We start from the raw sequence: 12848 nt of genomic DNA, 5'->3' as shown, positions 1-12848 counted from the left end.
GATAAATGTACGTGTGTTTGTTCATCTGTAATCTGAATAACCTCATGAAAGCCAGCAAGAGCCCATAAGATCTAAAACCAGGATCTGGAGGTTCCAGAGTGTGGTAAAATGAAGAGTCCAAATGGCATGAGCAGACAAGAAGTTGGTTAGCTCAGAGACAAACCTATCGTGAAATCCAGCAGCACGGACTTTACATCAGACACAATTTGCATGGATTAATATTACAGACAATGTTATTTGGAATAAGTAATAACGCATGCTGCATTCTAGAGCTGGCATAATACCTGCTATTAAAAATAAGGTAACACATCAAAATTACAGTAGTGATTTAGTATCAATTCTTACAGAAAGGCCTATAGCTTTATTTCTCTTAATAACTATTCACTTTTAGGGAATACCTGCCTCTCTGGCAAATGTTGTTCAGACTGAAGTTTCCTCTTAATGGGTGACTACTGAAACTGGAAAGACTGTGCATGATTGGAAGCAGTATTCATAGTACTAAGTACTCACAATCCTAAACCTTCAGTTACTCTGTAATGTAGTGGTTTAATAGCTTATTGCAATTTTGGCATAATGCTAGAGGCTGTGAGTATTTTTGCTAGGGATACACAAACCTATTATTACCAGGTAATATTATTGCCTCAGCCACATTAAATCATCACCACTGAAGTGTTTTTTTCTGAAGGATTACTTGATTAGATACATGTGGCACATTAGGAGAGTGTGAAACTGAAAACAGTGAGGTAGAGAAGATCAGACTTTTTTCTGTATACAGAACAGTCTTCTGCTGAGCCATCCTTAGTAAAGGAAAACTAATGAAGAACGCAGATGATGTGTGGCAAAATCCCACCCAAAGACTGAATGAAGAAAGAAAACAGGACTGACTGCATTTATGGTTGGGATTAGAAGAAGCATGATACTTAAATTAATAGTTCTGATTTTTTTTTTAGAAAGTGTTGTCTTCTGAGAAGCAGTATTTCACATATGTTTAGGTGATAGTTATGGCTGGTTTTCTAGTAAACTGGGAAAGAAACAAGCTTTTATAAGCAAGCTATCTCCACATTGGGAAAGGAACCATTCAGGGAACATAGAAAGGACTTTCCAGAAAAATATTTTTTGTTTTATTCCACCCAGATTGAAGGTCTGTAGTTGTGGCAATGCAATGCAATGCAGTGGCATGGATTCAAAGCTTTCATCTGTAGTTGTTACTGCTGTGATTAACAAGTGCGGTACACTTAACAACTAAGTGTATGCCTGAGATTCTGAAATATCATCCAAAATTAGATCTAAGAAAAGCCATCACCTTGAAATCTTTAGATTATGTTGTAAGACCTACTTCATCACTCAAGCTTTCCCAGAGGACCAGAGTGAAGGCAATAAAACAGGTTTATAAGACAACAGTCTTTTACTAAAATGAGAGCAGGAGCGCAGCCATCATTTTTCTCAGAAACAGGAGCTTATCATTTTATCTGCTGTAAGAAGGACAATTAATTACCATTTTTGAAATATTTATGGTGGTGTTTTAATTCTATACAAAGCTTAGACACGGCTGTGACAAGTGCTTTGAAAATGATAATAGACTGAGTATACAGAGGGATAGTTTGTACGTGTTTTAGAGATACATTAATTTAATATATACGTAAATTACACATGTGGGGGTGTTATGCTTAGGAGTACAGAGATGATTTATTATCTGAGCATAACTCCTCTATCATATTGCTAGCTTTCTGCTGTCTAACTTGTCTTTGCTGGAGTTTTTTTCAGCATCTCAGATCTTTGAGAAGCTTGCTTTCCATGCAGAAATAGGGAAATAGGAATCTTGGAAGGTTTTCCTTGTTTTTTTGTTTATTTGTTTTATTTTGTTTTGTTTGTTTTCCCCAACTCCTCCCTTCCCAAGTTATACCTGCCTGAAGCCTGTAGGGAACAACAGTTGTTTTGCATTCTTTTGTGGTGTTTTGGTTTTTTTTCTGCATCTAAAAGAGCCGATCAAAATGGTATCTATATCTAAACAGTGTAACTATTAACAGTAAGGAAACATAATTCAATTAAAAAGGAGTTTCCCAATTTACCATAATGTCCCAACACTTGCTTCTGATTGTTAAAAGGTGCTACAAATAGTCTTAAGGCATTAAAAACAATAAGTTAATGTAGCTTTTATTTTAACCTGTCACTGCACTGTCTCATGCACTCTGAAAATCTTGTGTAAGAGATTTAATAGAAGTGAAAAGCAGATACCCTAAATGAGAATATATTCAATCTACCTATGTTCAAATGGCAATGCAATAAATAAGGCAAAGAACATAGACTTCTAAAGCCATTCCCAAATCCCAAATCTTTAGTAGCCATGATGGCAAGTTCTATGGAAAACTATAACAAACTGTCTCCCATTTTATCAGAACTCATCTGAGCTGGTTTCATCTTATAGATGCAATTCACTTACTCTGAACATCCTATGACAAGACCTTCTCATCACACCGTTATTTAAGTCATGGTAACAAAAGGAATGCTACCAGACAGGTGGAAAAAGGTCTTAATTTTTGGAAGCTGACTGCTGTCCTAACGCCTGGTTTACTCAGAAGCAGCCTGGAAACCGTGCTTAGTTAAAACAGATACAGTAGTCCTGAGGTATAACCATATGTAGCTAAGATGCTACAGGAGGAGGGCAGAAGCACACATTTATCCACGAAGATGGAAAAGCAGCAGGCAGTGAGCAGGATGGATATCGTTTCTGACTCAATATGCAGTCTCTTGCAGACTTTAACTAGAACATGCCTCCTTCTGCTGAAGCTAACAGACAGACTCTACTGGGTTAGTTGTTCCCTATGAGGATGGATGGAAATTTAAGCTGAGCAGGAAGACAATTCCATGCTTCACCAGGATGAAATGCAACAAAAGCAAAAAAAAAAAAAAAAGATGCTCTTTTAAGATCTACTTTGCCTTCTTCAGCAGACCATCCATCACGTTCTCCACTTGAATGTGTTAATATCTTCACACCACCTTCACATCACTTTCACAGCATTTGGAAAACATTTGCCAAAGAAGGATTCCAAAATCCCTTTTTAATTTAATCATTTTCTCACCCTCACTGTTGTGCCTCTGTACTCTTGCTGACCTCTAACCCCAGTTAGCATCACTTTGTAATTTCCCTTTTAAACAAAATGTTAATGAGCTGCCTTAGTGCAATGTGTACAACAACAAAGAGAAAAGAAAACATGCACATATTGCCTCCTTGAGTTATTTGTTTCACAACGGCTGGACAGGGAATCCCAAGAGCATTTGCTTTATTTAAATGTATATCTGATGCTATCACCAACACTTCACCCCAAGGTCATAGAAATCTCCACCGTTCAACTGTGTTTTCTTGTATTTGTTGGCCTGTCTGTTCCTTTACATCCCCAATTGTGCTGACTAACAAACAAACAAACAAAACTTTAGTACAGCTCAACCTGTGTATGCCTCAAGCTGCATGATAAAGTTCTTTCTTCAAACACAAAAATCCTCACACATTTCTGTATATTCTACAACTAGGAAATTACATGCAGTAGGTCATCGGGCCACCTTGGACCCATAGTGGAGGGTACTAACACTGGAGAGCCAGAATTTAACCTTTTTACTTCCTCATTTAAATCAATTAAGTACAAGAGAAAAATAAAATGGAAACTAAATACAATTCTGGCCATAAATTCTGTCTTTTCAGATCTGTAAATGAGACAACAAATGCCAAGGGAATGTTTAACTACAGTATATCAATATTTAAAACACACTGCAACCTAGATTGCCAATGAAGATTAGCCCCCTCCTGCAATCAGCGTTATAGGCCTAGCAAGAGACAAAATGTATGTATTGAAGTTAAAAACAGAAGATGCAAGGGGAGTTGAGGGAAGGAAGCACTATCACCAGGACTAAAACTAAACATATATATAGAAAACATCTAAATGATGAGCACTAATAATAACCTGAAAGGAGCACTAAATAAAGAAAGGGAGAAAGGAGGAGATATGACTAGTCCAAAACTGTACTCACAGAAAGCATATTGGTTGGCCAGCTGGTAATCTGTGAGGATTAAATGCTATCACAAGCTGGGGACTATTTTATGATATATTATCAGAGTGAGAGAAATAAGCGTACAATACAGGAAAATGTTTCATCAGGACTAGAATGAACACCTCTTATATGACATACACAATGCATTAGCAATGAAAGGAACAATTCTGTTAATAGGCAAGGAATGTTGTTGTTGTTGTTATTGTTTTCTGCCATCCCTTGCCATTTGCTTGCAATACAAATTATGAATTATTATGCATTTTTAAACATATTATTTCCAAAACGGTGCTTCCTTCCTGTGGATTTTTTTTTCAGCTCTCATTGAAACATATTTTGATCAGATTTAAAAAAAAAAAAAAAAGCCGGATCAGCCTTCCCCCCAGCATCAATTTTACAATGTCATAGTGATACCTTAGGGAAGGTGTAGTCTGAGTTCCTCATACTCTTATCTGATGCAAGTGGAGACACACCATACCACAGCTTCTGAGTAAGACTAGGGGGGAGGGGCGCGATGTTTTAATTTTCCCTTCTTCAATTAAAGATAACAACAACAACAAAGCACTTCCTCCTACTGAAAATTCTATGTGAAAAATAAAAAGGAATTGTGTATGCAGTGCCTCCCTAGAGGCACAGTTTAGGTGTTTCTTTCTGATCAGGTTTCTATGGGTTGGACTCACTGTTTGGAGTGTATTATGTTCAATAGTACACCTGAGTCTCATTCTTTGTTGAATAACTAGGGCACATTCTGGAACTCTCTAGTTACATTTTCTTTCAACCTACCTGAAAAAGTTTTGTGTGTGGAAGGAGTAGAAAGGAGAGATATTACTTGAACTAAAAACAAGACGAAGTCAAGTCTACCAGGACAAAGCTTATGAGATTCTGAAATATTTTTTCCTATGATACCAGCAGAAAGATACGCGATAATAATTGTCCTGGTTTCAGTTAGGACAGAGTTAATTTTCCTTCTAGTAGCTGGCAGGGTGCTATGTTTTGGATTAGAATGAGAAGAGCGCTGATAACATGCTGATGTTTTAATTGTTGTAGAGCAGTGCTTACACCAAGCCAAGGACTTTTCAGCCTCTCTCTGTCCTGCTAGCGAGCAGGCTAGGGATGCAGCAGGAGCTGGGAGGGGACTGACCCAGGACAGCTGACCCAAACTGGCCAAAGGGGTATTCCATACCATCTGACGTCATGCTGAACAATATATAGGGGTGGCTAGCCGGGGTGGAGGGGGGGGCCGGCTGCTCGGGGATAGGCTGGGCATCGGTCAACGGGTGGTGAGCAATTGCATTGTGCATCACTTATTTCGTACACATTATTACTATTAATACTATTATTATTATTATTATTGTTGTTGTTATTCTTTTCCCTGTCTTAATAAACTGTCTTTATCTCAACTCACAGACTTCACTTTCCCGTTTCTCTCCCCCATCCCGGAGAGGGAGGGGGGAGGGTGAGCGAACGGCTGTGTGGTGTTTGACTGCCAGCCGGGCTAAACCACAACAATAATGTATATTAATTCTAAATTAAATACCACAGAAATTAGGGGATGGAATGCTCAGCAGTGCCAAAGAACACATGACAACGAAACACATGAATTGTTATGTTGCTAAGGTGTGCTGCTTTGGTCCAACTCAGCTTCAGTTGAATCCAATAGGAGTGTTTAACTGATAATATCATTTCATACTTTTCAGACAGGCTTTTAAGAAATCAAGCCCTTATGTGCGCACAGAAATTTTCCCATCCAAATAAAAACAAGGAAGCCACAAAAAATAAAATCATAAAATAAAATAAAATAAAATAAAATAAAATAAAATAAAATAAAATAAAATAAAATAAAATAAAATGTTCGTGAGGGCATTAGATTTTTGCAGAGCTCTGTTGAAGACAGTGGATAGGCGATGCATTTGAAAGACGAAGCTGGATATTTATGCAAGCTCAACAGGAACAGATGACTAGTATGCACATCTCAAATACTGCTCATAATTCATTAATTTATACCCAAATGTTCTCTTGAAATACAGTTTCAAAATGAAACTCAAACTGGAAGAGGCTGAAACAATGAAGATTGAAATAGGCAGTAATTTACTGGTCCACAGGTAAATGAAGGAAAGAGTTTCTGGAACAGATTCTAGATGGTTGAATGGAAACATTTCATGAAGAAGCTAAACTCAGGAAAACAGCATTACAGAGCCTAAAGACGGCTGGTCTCAGAGGCTGGAGCCTGACATGCATAGCCTAGTGAAATATGTTGCATTTTTAAGATTGCTGCACTGGAATATTCAAAATATGAAGACTTGAACCAGAGAGAAATAATTCAGAAAATGATACATAGTTTTAATAAAGCCAATTAATATTCCAGTGTCAATCTCCTTCTGAGGAAAAATAGAAGGTTCTCCCACATATATGTGCTTCAGATGGTGAAAGTGTTTGAGAACATTGTGTGTGATTAGCACACCATCATTCTTCAAAAGGAAGATACATAACAACAATTTGAAAGGGATATAGTGCTTATTGGTTTAATCTCATTTTCATTTAGCCAGTATTACACAGTAATGCAATGTCATCTGCTCAGTGCAATATCTATATTTCCAGATCTAAGAACAGTGAAATAACCTTATGTCAGCTTCTTGAATAGGACATAATTTTTTTCATTCATTGTATTTTCAGAGTATGCCCATCCTTTCTTGATGGCTAACTGAGTTTAGCTAAGATACAACACAACGTTCTTTAACTTCTGCTGCTCAACAGAACAGGGAGAAAAAATATATCATGAAAAACAAAACAAAACAAAACAAACTCTTAAGGGAAGAAAGGACAGGAAGATTACACCCAAATTTCCATCATGGGCAAAACAGACTCAGCATAAGGGAAATTAATATAATTTATTGCCTATCACTAGCAGACACGAGAAGTGAGAAACTAAAAGCAAACTACAAACACCTTCCCCCCATCCATCCTCTTCTACCTCCTCCCCCCAAGCAGTGCAGGGGAACAGGGAATAGGGGCTGCGGTCAGTCCCCAATGCTTCGTCTCCGCTGCTCCTTCACGGTCACTCTCTGCCCCTGCTCCACGTGGGGTCCCTCCCACGGGATGCCGTCCTTCCCGAACTGAGCCTGCGGGGGCTGCCCACAGGCAGCAGCTCTTCAAGAACTGCTCCCACATGGCTCCGTACCACGGGGTCCATCCATCAGGAGCAAACTGCTCACTGCTCCAGTATGGGTCCCCCACGGGTGGCAGCTCCCCCCAGACCCCCTGCTCCTGCGTGGGCTCCTCTCCACAGGCTGCAGCTCCGGCCCGGGGCCTGCTCCCTGCGGGGGCTCTCCATGGGCTGCAGCCTCCTCCATGCCACATTCACCTCCTCCATTGGGGGCTCCTCCACGGGCTGCAGCATGGAGATCTGCTCCATGTGGGACCCATGGGCTGCAGGGTGACAGCCTGCTCCACAGGGGCCTCTCCACAGGCCGCAGGGGAACTGCTGTTGGGTGCCTGGAGCACCTCCTGCCCTCCTGCTGCGCTGCCCTTGGGGGCTGCAGGGCTGGCTCTCACCCCCCTCTCCCAGTTGCTGTTGCCCAGCACTTCTTTCCCTTCCTTAACTCTGCTCTCCCAGAGGCTCACCCAGCGTAGCTCATGGCTCTGCTCTGGCCAGCAGCGCAGCTGGATGTGGCTCTGCTCTGACATGGGGCAGCTGCTGGGCTCTGCTCACAGAGGCTACAACCCCCTCACTACCATAACTTTGCCATGTAAACCTAATGCAATCTCTTTCCTTTCTCTCTCTCTCTTTTCTTTTCTTTTTTTTTCTTTTCCTTTCTCTTTTCCAATTTCTTTTTATTTTTTCTCTTTCTCCTTTTATTTTTCATAAACAAACTAAAAATAGTGTTTTTTTTGTTTGTTTGTTTGTTTGTTTTCCTGATGTGAGCCATGACTGTGTTTAGCATTTTATTTCAATGCACTGGTAGGTATATGTTGACATTTATGAAATTATGGCACATACGGTCACAGCCAAACAGATGTCAACTTCTAAATGAAGAATGGATTGAATTCCTTCTAGATGCCTAAAGCTATACATACACAAGTGTGGCGATAGAGGAATTCTGATTTTTTTTCTTTGATTTTAAACATGATTTTGATTTTTTGGTTTTATGTTTTAAACTTTATGTTTTTAAGTGTCACAGGTTTATTGATAACCTATGCTTTTCAGCATCCAAATAGGAGTACTGCACAAGCGTATTCAAAGGGAAATGTGGTTGTGGGGTGTTTTTTTTTCGGGGGGGGGGAGGGAGGAGGCAGAATTATGGTGCATGTTTTGATAGGTCTTAGTAGTCTGTTCTATTTCTTCCTCTTTAATGAACTGATAAAATCATGGGTATCTTTTGTCGTAAAGATTGAATCTAACTATAAGATGTTTGCATCATCTTGACAGAGGAAATGTTTTCACTATACCATTTCAGGCTCATCATGACTTGCTCCTCCCCTCTGTGATCTCATCTGCAATGAAAATGGCATCTATCCTGGGAATTTTGACATTCCATTCTCTCCCTCCTTTTCTTTAAAACGTGTTAACAGCCTTTGTGGACTTTATCTTCTAATCTTATGTGCCAACTTGACAGCTGTCTTGTGCTTTTAATGTTTTAATGTTTTTAATGTGCTTTTTTACTGACCTAAGCTTCTGTTACTTTCTAATGTTCTCTCCTGTGTTCGTCTTTTCCTTAATTCTAATTACTGAAACCAGCAAGAATGTCTGGGACTATGCCCTTTGCTATCATCTTTATGTTTCATTTTTAAGAGTTTGTGCTTAGCCACATTGCAAAGCTCTCTTGTTATGCCAGCAACAGAGGTGATGTCTTGCAGGACTGAAAACCTACCTAAGAAGGAGAAGGAATTTACCAGGCGGGAATTAAAGGAACCATTGAAATAAAGGAACACAATGAAATTTTAATACGAAACTCCAAAGGGATATCAGTACTCTTCATGCACAGATTATTGTTGCAGTAAGATTTGTAATATTTCTATGTGTCTGGTATGGATATCTGAATATGCATACTCAGTTCCAAAAAAAAAAAAAAAAAGTTCATACTTTTTTTTGTGTTGATTTCTTCCCTTTCTGACATACCAAATAGAGACATAAGTTTCAGTTCCTTGATTTCTTTCCGTGCAAAAAACAAAACCTTGTGCACATTCATAGGCCTCATATTACAAGATAGACCTCACTTAGATCATCCTGTGTTTGAATTATATTTGTAAATAATGTTTTTGGTGTTTTTTTGTTTTGTTTTATTTTGTTTTGTTTCTTTGTTTCTTCGTTTTGGTGGGGGAAAAGGGTAATTTATATCAATTATATCAAATCCCGTGCTTATCTAAAAAAATCTTCCTTATCTAAAATGGTGTGAGGGTGGGATAATTTAGTCTAAAAGTAAAATATAAATATAAATAAAATTAAAGTTAAAAAGAAAACCCATACAGATTTTAAACAAACAACAACAACAAATGACAACAACAACAACAACAAACAGTGAAAGTACCAGAGAATGACTGAAATGAAGCAGTGATTGCTTTTGATTTCCCAGCTGAAAGTCTCTGCTTCACCATTTGTGCTTCTATCTAGTGATAAAAGGTCTAGTTTTCCTTAAGGAATGACTAGTCTAATGCAATGTTTTCACAAGTCATGGGGCTGCATTTGTCAGGCCCAGAAGTCAGGGGTGAAGAGGGAACAAACACATAATCAACTCCTTTTTGCCACATGTATGATATTACTCTTTTTTTATTTCTATGTTGTTGTGTTTTTTTCCTTCTTTATCTTTTGGTACCATTAGCAGAACTGCCCACACCTTGGGCAATATAACTCAAGACTAGTCAAAATATTTTTGACTTCAGAGACTTGGGTACTGTGTTGAACTACTCAGGATTGCAAGATTTCACTTATCTTATAATAGTCACTACTCTTTTTCTTAATTCCTCTCAGAACTGTTTTGTCTGGTTTCTGTATTGGTCATTGAAGCATTGCTAGTCCAATCTAATGAGGCTATTACAGTGTTCATTGCATGCCTTAAACTTCAAATAGCTTGCCTTATATTCATCAGGAAAGTTGTGGGGTTTTTTTAATCAACTACAGTCAAGAATACCCACATGCAAGAACAGCTATTTTGTATTCTACTGATATTAAGAGGGGTAACAGAGAGAATCATGACAAAGAAAAGAATAGAATCATGGAATCATAGAGCCATTTATGTTGGAAAAGACCTTCAAGATCATCATGTCCAACTGCCAACCTGACCCACCGAGTCCCAAACACATATTTTGAATCTTCTAATAACCACCAGTACTGTTTGTTCCTTAAGTAATGCATTTGCAATATGTCCCTTGCAAAGTGAGTATTGTTAGTCTTGGGCTAACAAACATTATGTATAAATTATTTTAGAAAGCATTGCTTGCTTCTATTAAAAAATATTTGAGCAATGAAACCTGATAAATTACAGTAGAAAAACTAATTTTTGCAAACAGAGAAAGTGCTTATTAAATATTTTTATGTGCTGAGTTTCTTCCTAATGCTTCTGTAGTCAAGCTACAGAGTCAAATCATCTCTGTTATAATCTGTGCGAGGTTAATGGAGAGGTTTTATGAGTGAATTGGTGAATGAAGCATGCAGCTGCTACACACATCTACTAAGAAAAGCAAAAACAGAATATAAGATCTGTTCCACATACCTCCATGGATTTTTGTATAGCATCTATTCCATTCCCATTCAACATCTTTACCTCTTCCTGGTCTACATTTTCCAGAGTACGGTTGAGTTGATTCTTGGACATGAGAGATGAATTGCTGGAAAAATGAGGAATTATTGCAAAAATACATGGATTTGAGAACAGAGATATTTGTTGATTGACTAGATAAAGTATGAAAAGACTTAATTAACATCATTAAGGGATGCTGTGAATTGTTGTCTAAAAAAAAAAAAAAAAGTGTGTGTTTTTCATGCTACAACTTTATAAAGTAAGTCATAATGGAGTTATCTAATTCCCTCTCCCTCACTCTCCTCATCTCCTCATTCTTTTCCTCCTTCCCCTTCATCCTTCTTGTTTCTCTTGGGTTTATTTCTCCTTTTCTCCTCCTGTTGCCATGGAAATGACAAAATTGCTTGTGTTAGTAGACCAAGTTGTGTTGTGTGTTTGTTTTAATTACATAAATTTTAGTGGAATAGTGATGGAATCAAAGGTCAAAGTGGTAGGCATACAGCATTTTAAAAAGATCTTACTGACTAGTTTTGGAAGAGACAGTAAGGTACTTTGTTTCATATGAAGGGCTTAAACATGTACGGGAAAACTTCATGAAGTTACTTTTTTCATTTATCTCTATGCAGCAAGTAGACAGTATTTACCCTGGTCATTTCATGCTAGGTTTTTGGCATTTATCTTCAGTGAATGAAGATAGGGCTCTTCTGCTTATGCAATTCAGAAATAAACCAAACAAAATAGGTAGAGATTCGCAGATGAGGTTGTGCTTCAACAAAGGTTGAGAGTGAAACAAAGTGTATGTAGAATTATAGATAACTCCAAAGATAAAAAGATAAGATAGATAAATCCAAAGATAAAAAAAAAAAAAAAAAAAAAAGTTCAAACAAGACTTTGGCCACAGTGGTGCAAAGGCCTGGGGAAACAAGCTTAACTTCAGCAATTGGCTGGATGTACTTAAATGTTGGCAGGATGTGGTGTTTCATTTGGCACAGGATCTGCTACAACTTTGTGTAAAATATATATTAAAGTCACTTCCAATTTACAGTTGCACTTAGAGTCTAAAATGTCTATGAGAGATGGGAGAAAAAGAGTGGCCCCTGACGATATCTCAGGCTTGATGCCCAGATTCTTGTATAAAGCTTTTACACCAAATACAAATCCTTTTAAGATAATTCAGAAAATGAATGAAGATTTGCCAAAATAGAACCAAGCAGAAAATATAAATACATTTTGAAAACTGCAGCCATATGCAAATACCCAGGTATAGAGTTGTACGGGGCTTACACAGCCACTTTTGGGGCCCACATAGAGCAGATCTCCATGCTGCAGCCTGTGGAGGAGCCCCCAATGGAGGAGGTGAATGTGGCCTGGAGGAGGCTGTGGCCCATGGAGAGCCCCCGCAGGAGCAGGCCCCGGGCCGGAGCTGCAGCCCATGGAGAGGAACCCACGCAGGAACAGGGGGTCTAGGGGGAGCTGCCACCCGTGGGGGACCCGTACTGGAGCAGTGAGCAGTTTGCTCCTGATGGATGGACCCCGTACGGAGCCATGTGGAAGCAGTTCTTGAAGAGCTGCTGCCTGTGGGCAGCCCCTGCAGGCTCAGTTCGGGAAGGATGGCGACCCCACATGGAGCAGGGGCAGAGAGGGACCAAGAAGGAGCGGCAGAGACAAAGCGTCAGGGACTGACCTCAGCCCTCATTCCCCATTCCCCTGCACTGCTAGGGAGAAGGAGGTAGAAGAGGGTGGATGGATGGAAGGTGTTTGTAGTTTGCTTTGTTTCTCACTACTCTAGTCTGTTATTAGTAAGTAATAATTTACATTAATTTGCCTTATGCTGAGTCTGTTTTGCCAATGACAGTAATTGCTGTGTGATCTCCCTGTCCTTATCTTAACCTACGAGGTTTTTTTCATCATATTTTCTCCTGTTCTGTTGAGGAGCAGCAATGAGAGAGTGGCATAGTGGAGCTAAGTTACCTTGCAATGTGAAAGCACCACAAAGATTTCTTTCAAAATTATTATAATTTAAAGCTTAAAGAAATAAAAATATTTTCAACACAGTATTTTATTAAGTCTTTG

Source organism: Cygnus olor, chromosome Z (genome assembly GCF_009769625.2).
Source record: "Cygnus olor isolate bCygOlo1 chromosome Z, bCygOlo1.pri.v2, whole genome shotgun sequence".
NCBI classification, from domain to species: Eukaryota; Metazoa; Chordata; class Aves; order Anseriformes; family Anatidae; genus Cygnus; species Cygnus olor.
This window is presented reverse-complemented; position numbering follows the sequence as displayed.